The 12,056-nt window shown below is 43.1% G+C and overlaps 1 protein-coding gene across 1 annotated transcript in view; it reads left to right on the top strand.

Annotated features, from left to right (window-relative positions):
* ARID3B (AT-rich interaction domain 3B) overlaps window positions 1–12,056 on the top strand; it is a 115,933-nt gene that overhangs the window by 28,294 nt on the left and 75,583 nt on the right. The gene's annotated exons all lie outside the window — the stretch shown is intronic.

Raw genomic sequence — 12,056 nt, 5'->3', positions numbered from 1 at the left:
ATGGGGACGTAGCAGTCGCCAGCCAGCTGGGATGTCAGCGTCCAAGCCAGGTAGGGAGAGATTTCAGGGAGGGGCAGAACAGTAGTGCTTCATAAGATACAAAGCGATTGATCAAAGAAGTAAATATGTCAGGGGTGATAGAATACTAGGAGCCAAATTTCTCACTATCAAAAATGAAAGGGGACGCCTGGGTGGCTCAGTCGGTTAAGCAGCTACCTTCAGCTCAGGTCATGATCCCAGTGTCCTGGGATCAAGTCCCACATCGGGCTCTCTGCTCAGTGGGGAGCCTGCTTCTCCCTCTGCCTCTGCTTGCCATTCTGCCTGCCTGTGCTTGCGCTTGCTCTCTCTCTCTCTCTCTGACAAGTAAATAAATTAAAAAAAGAAAGAAAGAAAGAAAGAGCAGGGAAAGAAAGAAAGAATGAATGGACAGGGGCACCTGGCTGGCTCAGTGGGTTAAAGGCTTGGCCTTCAGCTCAGGTCATGGTCTCAGGGTCCTGGGATGGAGCCCTGCATCTGTCTCTCTGCTCAGCAGGGAGCCTGCTTCCCCCTTCTCTCTGCCTGCCTCTCTGCCTACTTGTGCTCTCTCTCTGCCAAATAAATAAATAAAATCTTTTTTTTTTTTTTAATGAAAGGATAAATAAAGTAATGGAGAAGCCAGAAAAACCCTGTGGTGTTGGATTGGAATTGGAATGGTTTTCATTTAATATAAACAGGTAATAATGTATGTATAACTAAGTATATGTAGGTCTTTTAAAACATATATTCCCTTGATCTGTCCACTGAGAAAGACTGGGAACAACAGTATGCTGAAGCAAGTCTACTTAGCACTGAGATCTTAGATGCTGAGTGCTGAGAAGCATGCAAGAGAGCATCTTAACCAAGTAATCAAATTAACATCACAAGTAATGCACCAAATTGAAATTGTGCATCCCCTGATAAGATGCAAGGGGAAGATACTCCTGCCAGAGTGCATAACTTGAGCCTAGACATGACAACATATCAGACAAACTCAGATCAAAACACTTGGCCTGTCACTAACAAAAGTGATTGTACCAGTCAAGGAAAGACTGAGGAAGTATTCTAGTCTAAAGGAAACCAAAGAGAGATGAAAACCAAAAACAGGGTGTGATTCTGGGCTGGCTTCTTTTGCAAGAATATCTTTGGGACTGTTGGTGAAATTTGGATGAGACTTGGTGAAACCTGCTCTCTGGGTTCGATTGTTGTAAGACATCATTGCCAAAGTCCTGGTTTTGATGGTTGTGTTGTATGTATGTAAAAGGATGCTGTTGATTATAGGAAATACAAACAGTAAGTGTCACTGCAGGTGCCAGGGCGTATCACTAGCAACATACTCTTAAATTGCTCAGGGCAAAAAAGTTCTTTGCACTAGTCTTGGAATTCTTCTTTAAGTTCGAAATTATTTCGAAATTGTGGCTCAGTTGTTAAGTGTTTGCCTTCCGCTCAGGTTGTGATCCCAGGGTCCTGGGATCGAGCCCCTCATCAGGCTCCCTGCTTGGCAGGAAGCCTACTTCTCCCTCTCCCACTCCCTCTGCTTGTGTTCCCTCTCTTGTGTCTCTGTCAAATAAATAAATAAAATCTTTTTTAAAAAAAAGTTTAAATTATTTCAAGATGAAAAGAAAGGGAAAATTGTATTTTAACCACTGATCCCATAGAGGAAATAAAAGAACCATAAAGCAAAACTGCATAGGTACAATTTGAATTTACATCTTTGTGTACCCCTATACATACTTCAATACAACATAATCGGTAACTTCTAGAAAGAACGATTTGGTGTGTTTCTAGAAAGAAAGGAGTAATTGGCATAGAAAGCCAATCTATGGTCACCCATACTAGTCACCCATATTATCCATCCTAGCATAATTTCCAAATACCCATGGCGCACCACTGCCTTTATATTGATTCGATGTTCAATCGTTCTGTGTCCTGAAGAATGGCACCCTGTCTTTGCAGAGCATTGCCTCAGCTTCAGCTGTGATGTCGGCAGACTGCCCAACACTCTATGGGGCAAGCATTTCTCATATCAGATTAGATACAACACAGGACATGACCCTTAATGCCTGTTGTCCATTCAATTATCAAATGCTAATTTTTTTCTGTCCCTGTCTATCTGATTGGGATGGAAAACGTGTTTGCCAAATCAGTGGCTGCATACCATGCACCTGAGGCCAGAGTAACCGTCTCTAGCAAATGGGTCACATCTGGCTCAGCAGTTGTAGTCAGGGCTAGTGTACCCGGTTGAGCTCATAGTAGTCTATAGTCACCCTCCAGGATTCTGGGTTCTGCAGGGGTGAGAACTGTGAATTAAACAGATATGTGATGGAAACCAGCATCCCCGCATCCTTTATATTCTTAAGGATAGAACTAATCTCTGTTATCTTTATTCTCAGCACTTTTCTTTGTGGACCCCCAAGAACAAACCAACCCCTATTATATACTCAGGGACTGAGAAATGACCATTGATGGGTCCGGGAACACAGGAGACTCATTGTAAGCCAAACCTAAGACAGGATAGACAGGATTTTTGCTTATTACCTGGACCCATGTGCCTCCCCAGCTCTAACTGGGAGCAGGCAGATGATACTTCAGATGTTTAGTATCAATGTCAACACACACCCTGTACATGTCTGGGTATTCTCCCTTTCCCAGTGAAGTTACCCAAGTAAATGGTCATAGATCTCTTTGGGAAAGGATTGGGGGAATCATTAGCATATATTCTTGCTGTAATGTTGAGGATCCTTCCTCTTACAAGCCTGGCCAGTTCTTCAGTCATGGTCTGAAAATTGTCTCAGGTCTGGACTCTGGGAAGAGACTGGGACTTTTTCCAGGAGCTGGTGCCTCCAGCCTTCCAGTCACCTATCCTTAATATTTTCTGCTGGTACAAACTAAGTTGTCCATCTGTTTTGCCTCTAGGAACGCTTTGCTGGATTAACCATCTCCATAACTACCTGTGGGCCAGGTCCTCCTGGCTGCCACTCCAACATTACCAGTCATTATGAGAATTGTCATTCTCTCGATTCCAGAAGTTAAGCAGTGCCATTTGGCCTTTGTTGTTTTACGGTCCAGTTGTGCCCATTGTTCAGTGAGCCAAGTTCTGTAACAGTATCTTCCATCATCAGCCCTGGTCTATGGAGGAGAGCCACCACCTAACTTGTTAAAGATTCTGGTCAGCTTCTCACCAGCAGATTCTCATGGCCTTGGTAAATAGTGTGTCTTTTTGTTCTTTCCAAGGGACATAATTATCTGATAGGTCTTCTGGTTATCCATAGTCCATTCTGGCATACCCACTTCCCTGAGTCTTGTAATCTCACCTGCATCATCTTCCTTAGGAAGTCTAACACTTAAATTTTCTTTAGCATGGGTCATCATCACTTTTTCCATGCTTCCAGGATCCATCCTAGTGATGACATTGCATTATATCCTGGCACTTGCCAGGATACTGAATCCTGTAACTCAAGAGGGAGGTACCAAATTTATTCCTAGGTTGCAGGGGTGGTTCAATATTTACAAATCAATCAATGTGGAACATCACATTAATAAAAGAAAGGAGGAAAAACCAGATGATCATTTCAATAGATGATGAAGATAAATATTCAACAAAGTACAATATCTATTCATGATTTAAAAAAAAAAAAAAACAGGGACGCCTGGGTGGCTCAGTTGGTTAAGCAGCTGCCTTCGGCTCAGGTCATGATCCCAGCGTCCTGGGATCGAGTCCCGCGTCGGGCTCCTTGCTCAGCGGGGCGCCTGCTTCTCCCTCTGCCTCGGCCTGCCTCTCTGTCTCCCCCTCTCTGTCTCTGATAAATAAATAAAATCTTTAAAAAACAAACAAACAAAAAAAAAAAACAAAAAAAAAAAAAACAAAAAAACCTCCACAAAGTAGATTTAGAGGAAACCTACCTTAACATAATAAAGGCAAACATGAAAAACCCACGCTAACATCATCCTCAATGGGGAAAATCCGACAGCTTTTCCTCTATGATCAGGAACAAAACAGAAATGTCCACTCCTACCAATTCTATTCAACACAGTACTAGTAATCAGAAAATGAAAAGAAATAAAAGGGATCCACACTAGCAACGAAGCAGTAAAACTTTTACTATTTGCAGATGACATGATATTATATATAGAAAATCTGAAGAATTCCACCAAAAAACTGCTAGAACTGATAAACAAATTCAGCAAAGTTGCGGAATTCAAAATCAACGTGCAGAAATCTGTTGCATTTCTCTACACCAATAATAAAGCTGTAGAAAGGGAAATTAAGGACTCAATCCTATTTACAGATGCACCAAAAACTTATATAATATATCTAGGAACCAAAAAGTGAAAGACCTGTACTCTGAAAATATAAAACACTGATGAGAGAAATTGAAGATGACACAAACAAATGGAAAGACATTCCATGTTCATGGATTGGAAGGACAAATACTGTTAAAATGTCTATACTATTCAAAGAAATCTACAGATTTAATGGAAACGCTGTCAAAATACCAACAGCAATTGTCTCAGAACTAGAACAAACAATCCTAAAATTTGTATGGAACCACAAAAGACCCTAAATAGCCAAAGCAATCCTGAAAAAGAAAAGAAAATCTGGGGGAAAAAAAGAAAGAAAAGAAAAGCTAGAGGCATTACAGTTCTCGACTTTAGGGTATATTACAAATCTATAGTGATCAAGACAGTGTGGGACCACCTCTTGATTAAGTGTCCAACTCTTGATTTTGGCTCAGGTCATGATCTCAGGGTTGTGATCTCAAGCCATGGAGCCTGCTTAAGATTCTCTCTCTCCCTCTCCCCATCCCCCCTCTAAAAAAGAGGCAATATGGTGCTCGCACAAAAATAGACACATAGAGCAATGGAAGAGAATAGAAAACCCAGAAATGAACACATCTTTGAAAAAAGAGGGAAAAATATCCTATAGGAAAGAGACAGTCTCTTCAAGAAGCAGTGTTGGGAAAACTAGACAGCAACATCCAAAAGAATGAAACTAGACCACTTTCTCACACCATACACAAAAATAAGCTTACAGTGGATTAAAGACCTAAATGTGAGACCTGAAACCATAAAAATCCTAGAAGAGAACACAAGCAGTAATTTCTTTGACATTGGCCATAGCAACTTCTCTCTAGATTTTATCTCCAGAGACAAGGGAAACAAAAGCAAAAATAAACTATTGATACACATCAAAATAAAAAGCGTCTGCACAGTGAAGGGAACAATCAACAAAATTAAAAGGCAACCTACAGAATGGGAGAAGATATTTGCAAATGACATATCTGGTAAAGGGTTAGTATCTAAAACATATAAAGAGCTCACAAAACTCAACACTCCCAAAAATGAATAATCCAATTTAAAAATGGGCGGAAGACATGAATAGACATTTTTCCAAAGAAGACATACAGATGATCAACAGACACATGAAAAGATGCTCAACATCACTCATCCTCAGAGAAATGCAAATCAAAGCTACAATGACATATCACCTCACACCCCTCAGAATGGCTAAAATCAACAACACAAGAAACAACAGATGTTGGCAAGAATGTGGAGGAAAAGGAACCCTCCCTCTTGCACTGTTGGTGGAAATACAAACTGCTACGGCCACTCTGGAAAACAGTATGGTAGTTCCTCAGAAAGTTAAAAATAGAGCTTCTCTACTATCCAGCAGTCACACTACTAGGTATTAACCCAAAGAATACAAAAATACTAATTTAAAGGGATACATGCATCCCGACGTTTATAGCAGCATTATCTACGATAGCCAAAATATGGAAACAGCCCGAATGTCCATCAACAGATGAATGGATAAAGAAGATGTGGTGTATATATACAACAGGATATTACTCAGCCATAAAAAGGAAGGAAATCGTGCCATTTGCAGTGACATGAATAGAACTAGAGTGTATTATGTTAAGTGAATTAAGTCAGGCAGAGAAATACCATATGATTTCACTCCTATGTGGCATTTAAGAAACAGAAACAAATTTAAGAAACAAACAAATGAGCAAAGGCAAAAAGAGAGAGAAACCAAGAGACAGGCTCTTAAACCATAGGGAATAAACTGATGGTCACCAGCCAGGAGGTGGGTAGGGAATAATTTAAACAGGTGATGGAGATTAAGGAGTGCCTGGGTTGTGATGAGCACCAGCCGATGTATGGAAGTGTTGAATCACTATATTGTACACCTGAAACTAATATTACACTGTATGTTAACTACACTGGAATTTTTTTTTAAGGATTTTATTTATTCATCTGACAGAGAGCACAAGCAGGCAGAGAGGCAGGCAGGAGGTGGGGAGGGAAGCAGGCTCCCCACCAAAGCAGAGAGCCCGATGCGGGACTCGATCCTAGGATCACGACCTGAGCCGAAGGCAGCTGCTTAACCCACTGAGCCACCCAGGCGCCCCAACTATACTGGAATTTAAATAGAAATTTAAGGGGGCACCTGGGTGATAGTCGGTTAAGCCTCCAACTCTTGGTTTCAACTGAAGTTGTGATCTCAGGGTTGTAAGATGTAGCCCCATGTGGGGTTCTCAGTGAGGAGTCTGCTTGGGATTCTTTCTCCCTCTCCCTCACACCCCCTCCTCTTGAACACATAACTAATTAAAAAAAAAAAAAAAAACTTAAAAAAAAGTAAGTAGTTGATCCAAAGTTGGGTACATGTAAAAGAGAGAGAGAGAAAGGGGAAGGAATCCCAAGTCAATAAATTCTTCTTTTCCTGTTATTAGGTTCCTTCCCCCTCCAACAAGCACCCTCAGAATCCTATTCCACAGGTATCCCTTTGGCTCCTCCAGTTCATACTGGCTAGGTCTGGGCTCTCCTATGGGGTAGAGCCCCTTTCCTCCCCATGAGGCCATCTCGGGCCTTATCACTTCCATGCTGGGTTAGGCTGCAGCTAACCTCATAGAGCCTGGTGGCTAGGAGGAGAGGGAGCGGCAGATGCTGCCTAGGTATCTGTTGCTTTGTGAGGGAGAGGCTTCTGCACTGTCTTCAAGCTGAGGGGGAGCGCTGGCTCTCACTACGGAGAAGTGGGCTGCTTCTGGAAGCTCAGAAGACTCAGAGGAATTTGTGGAGATAAAATCTTCAGGAGCATCCACTCAGTATCACCACTCCATGTGTCAGAATCTCGGGTTTTTCCAACCAGGACCCTGACTTTGGCATAAGAGACCTGCCTTATTTGGGAACTTAACTGCCTTTGAAATCAGTCACTCAGACTACTAAATCCTGGGCTGAGTCCTCAGCTTCTCTGCCCTTCCCCTGCAAGAGACATGAGGCTTCTCTCTATGAAACAAAGATGCCCTCTGGTTTTCCTACCCAGCATTATCCTATAGCACATCTATGGAGCTTAGCAATACCTCTCCAGCTCCGTGATCCTTATACTTAGTATTTCTATGTACATCTCAAGCATCTGGATCGTTGTGCCTTCTAGAGAATTCTATTCTATGAATTCACTACTGGGTGTGCTCCCCCTCCAGTGTTGGGGTCCTTGTTGTCAGATGGGTGGTGGTCAAGTTCCCAAACTCCATCTTGTCACCAGCTTTCTCATCCACTTCTGGTAGCAACTGTCAGAAGGTTAGGTTTTTAAGGTTTGATGCTGAGACGGAATTTGGGGTGTAAAATGTTTGTTAGAGATCCACACCTAGGAAAGGAAGGGACCAAAGGCAGGATTGGGCTGAAGGAAATCTGTGCTGCTGGGTCACCAAAGACAATCAGCAGATCACCCTGGAGAGAGAGGTCCCATCAGGGTTGTCAAGTATCAAGTTTAAATGGCTAGAGCTTTATACCCCTACTTTTTTTTTTTTAAGATTTTATTTATTTATTTGACAGAGATCACAAGTAGGCAGAGAGGGAGGCAGAGAGAGGAGGAAGCAGGCTCCCTGCAAGCAGAGAGCCCTATGCGGGGCTCAATCCCAGGACCCCGAGATCACAACCAGAGCCGAAGGCAGAGGCTTCAACCCACTGAGCCACCCAGGTGCCCCTATACCCCTACTTTTTAAAGTCACCAGATGGAGCCGCAGGAAGAGCACGGCGTCAGGTAAGATGGCCCTCTGCAGGCTCTGAAGGAACTGGCACTGGAGTCTGTCTGCTGGCCATTATCCCTGCAGCTGGGCGGCAGATTCTTCCTTGAAGGGGGCTCTGGACAACACATCACCATGTCTCCCACAGTAGCATGAAAGTGCATAAATCCCTGAGCGTACAGCTTGGTGAACATCACCCAGCTCAGGAAATCACAAAAGCCCCATTTATCCCTCTTAGTGTTTCTCCTTCAAGGTAACTATGCTTCTTCTAACACCATAGACCCATTTACCTGCCTTTTTCTCTTTTTTTTACGTTTTTTTTTTTAAGATTTTATTTATTTATTTGACAGAGAGAGATCACAAGTAGGCAGAGAGGCAGGCAGAGAGAGAGAGAGGAGGAAGCAGGCTCCCTGCTGAGCAGAGAGCCCGATGCGGGACTGGATTCCAGGACCCTGAGATCATGACTTGAGCTGAAGGCAGAGGCTTAACCCACTGAGCCACCCAGGCGCCCTTTTTTAAAGTTTTTAACTGTGATAAAATACATATCACATAAAACTTATCATCTTAACTATTTTTAAGGGTACAGTTAGGCAGTGTTAAATACGCACTGTAGTGCAAACAATGTCCAGAACTCTCTTCTTCCTGCAAAGCTGACCCTCTCTCCATATGCATATATACCCATTAACAACTTCCTGATCTCTCCTTTCTTCACCCCTTTGCAACGACCATTGAGACCTTCTGTCTCTGCGATTTTGCTTACTCTAGGTGCCTCGGATAATGGGATCGTACAGTATTTGTCTTTTTGTGGCTGGCTTAGTTCACTTAGCAGAATGTCCTCAAGGTTCTGTGTTGTAGCACATGTCAGAATTTCCATCCTTTTTCAGGCTGAGTGATATTTCCTTGTATGGGTATACCTTGCTTTGTTTATCCATTAATCTGTCAACAGACACTAAGGTTGCTTCTACCTTTTGGTCATTGCAAATAATGTCGCTATAAAGGACTGGGCACCTTTATCTGCCTTTGGTCTTTATACAAATGGAATGCATTACATCACATATGTTCTTCTGTGGTTAGTGTCTTCCCTTCAACATTATGTTTGTGAAATTCATCCATCTTATTGCATTTAACCATAGGATACTCTTTCTCATTGGTATGTAGTAGTCCGTTATGTGATCACACCCAAATTTGCTCATACATTCTACCATTCATGGACATTTGGGTTGCTCCCAGGTTTTTGCATTGGTTTATGGAGAGTGCTGCCATGAATATTCTTGTTCAGGTCTTCCAAGATACACATGTATGCGTTTCTCCAGGTTCATACCACAGAGTTAAATCGCTGAACCATAAGTTATGCATGTTCAGTGTTACTACCTTCTGCCTCACAGGTGTCCAGTGAGCTGGGGTGAGCTCCCCTCTCCGGGGCACTGAATGAGAGTTCCAGTTTTTTCACACCAAGCAGCACTTGATACCCTCAGTCATTGTAATTTTAGCCATCCTCATTAGTATAAAGTCTATCTCATTGTGGTGTTGATTTGTATTTCCCTGATGACTAATGAGGCTGAAAAACTTTTCTCATTTATCAGTCAATTGCATATCCTCTTTTGTGAAGTGCTTGCTTATGTCTTTTACCCTTTTCTTAATTGGGTTGTCTTTTTTTTTTTTATTGATTTTTAGTTTTGTAGTATTTGTATGTATTTTCCAAGGACTGTTTAATTCTCCACTGTGGATGATATGGACTTGCTCCAGAACTCCAGGGATCTCTCTGAGGCTTGTCACAAATTATGCACTCCGTCTTCTCTCATTTCCCCTGACTGTGTGTATGTGAATTCTTGATAAGGGTCTGTTGTTGGAGGGCGCCTGGGTGGCTCAGTGGGTTGAGACGCTGCCTTCGGCTCAGGTCATGATCTCAGGGTCCTGGGATCGAGTCCCGCATCGGGCTCTCTGCTCAGCGGGGAGCCTGCTTCCTCCCCTCTCTCTCTGCCTGCCTCTCTGCCTACTTGTGATCTCTCTCTGTCAAATAAATAAATAAAAATCTTTAAAAAAATAAAAAATAAATTAAAAAAAGAATCTGTTGTTGGATACATGGATTGCAAACACAGTCTCCCTCCCTGTGCCTTTCCTTTTTGCCCTCTTTATGGTGTCTTTGATGAACAATAGTTCATCATCTTAAGAAGTTTGAATTATCAATCCTTTTCTTTATGGTCCGTACTTTTTGTGTTCTGCTTACTAATTACTTTCAAAATATGCAAAAGGGGGCACCTGGATGACTCAGTTGGTCAAGTGACTGCCTTGGGCTCACATCATGATCCCAGGGATGGAGCCCCATTGCTTCTCCCTCTCCCACTCCCCCTGCTTGTGCTCTCCTGCTCTCTGTCAAATAAATAAAATCTTAAAATATATATATGCATAAGAATAAACATGTATCTACTGAGAAAAGAATAATCTTTTGTGGCCCGCCTAAAGTTATGTTGTGTAGACCTCTATGGCCCACTGGATGAAACACAGACTGGCTCACGAGTCACATGATTGCATCCCCGCCAAGCCCCCAGGCTCCTCTCGCTGCTCCCTGCTCTGCACTTCTGCCTTCAGCTATTTGCTTAACCAACCACCCTACTCTTATATCAGCAATTCTGGAAACGGTATGTCAGGAACATAGCAAACGCTCCTTTTTCCCACTAGGGCCCTGATATTTTATATATTTATTATTTTTTAAAGTAGTCTCTGTGCCCATTGTGGGACTCGACCTCACAGCCCCAAGATCAAGAGTTGCATACTCCACTGACTGAGCCAGCCAGGCGCCCCCAAGTTCCTGATTTTGTTCGGGCATCCACCCTCCTCCACATGGCCCTGTGCATCCGGGGACGATGGCCCCACTCTAAACTACAGAGGGGCATCCTGATTCTCTAATCCAGTCATGGCTCCACAGTCCTCCTGCCATGGGTCCCAGTTCTGGCTAAGGAAATGTGTGCAGCTCCTGGAAAAGTCATCTTTGCTCCTGCCAAAGAGAACAGAAGGAGGGGCCCCATTTCTTACTTTGGAAGTCATTGGGTCTTGAAGCAAATTCCACACATGGAGCCTGAAAAAACCTGAACATTTTGTGATGTCAGGAACCAGCGATCATCTTGTGCCTGAAGAACAACTTCTGCCAGTCTGCATTTCCTTTGGATTTAAGCCCATTTGCATCAGTTTCAGTCCCTTTCCACTGAAAACACCTAGTGACCTTGGGTGAATGACTGAATGTGGACATCCTTGGTGGATTGTGACGTGCAGGGCCGGCTTCACCGGTGTATGATCTTGCTGTCACGTGAGGTTTCATGCTTAGTACCACCCAACCCCACTTGGTTTCCTGTTCTGCTGTTACTGTTTCAAAATTCTTTTTTTTTTTAAGATTTTTTTAAATTTAAATTTTAATTTTAATTGACAGACAGAGATCACAATCAGTCAAAGAGGCAGGCAGAGAGAGGGGGGAAGCAGGTTCCCCACTGAGCAGAGAGCCCGATGTGGAGCTTGATTCCAGGACGCTGAGATCATGACCAAAGCCGAAGACAGAGGCTTAACCCACTGAGCCACCCAGGTGCCCCTCCTTTTTTTCTTTCTTTTTTTTTTTTTAAGATTTTATTTATTTATTTGAGAGAGAGAGAGAGAGAGAGACAGATATTGACAGAGATAGCAAGAGAGAGCATGAGTGGGGAGGAGAGGGAGAAGCAGGCTTCCCACTGTGCATGGAGTCCAATGTGGGGCTCCAACCCAGGACCCTGGGATTGTGACCGGAGCTGAAGGCAGACACTTAACCAACTGAACCACCCAAGCACCCCTCAACATTCTTAATAACTTATGATCAAGGGGCCCTGCATTTTCATTTGCCCTGGGCCCCCCAAATTGCATAGCTGGTCATAGCAGCATGACATTTTTTTTTTTTTAAGATTTTATTTATTTGACAGAGAGAGAGAGAGATCACAAGCAGGGGGAGTGGCAGGCAGAAGGAGAAGCAAACTCCCCACTGAGCAAGGAACCTGA

This window comes from Mustela lutreola, chromosome 7, assembly GCF_030435805.1.
Source record: "Mustela lutreola isolate mMusLut2 chromosome 7, mMusLut2.pri, whole genome shotgun sequence".
Classification (NCBI taxonomy): domain Eukaryota; kingdom Metazoa; phylum Chordata; class Mammalia; order Carnivora; family Mustelidae; genus Mustela; species Mustela lutreola.
The sequence above is the reverse complement of the archived record's forward strand: the minus strand, read 5'-3'. Positions and strand labels throughout refer to the sequence as shown.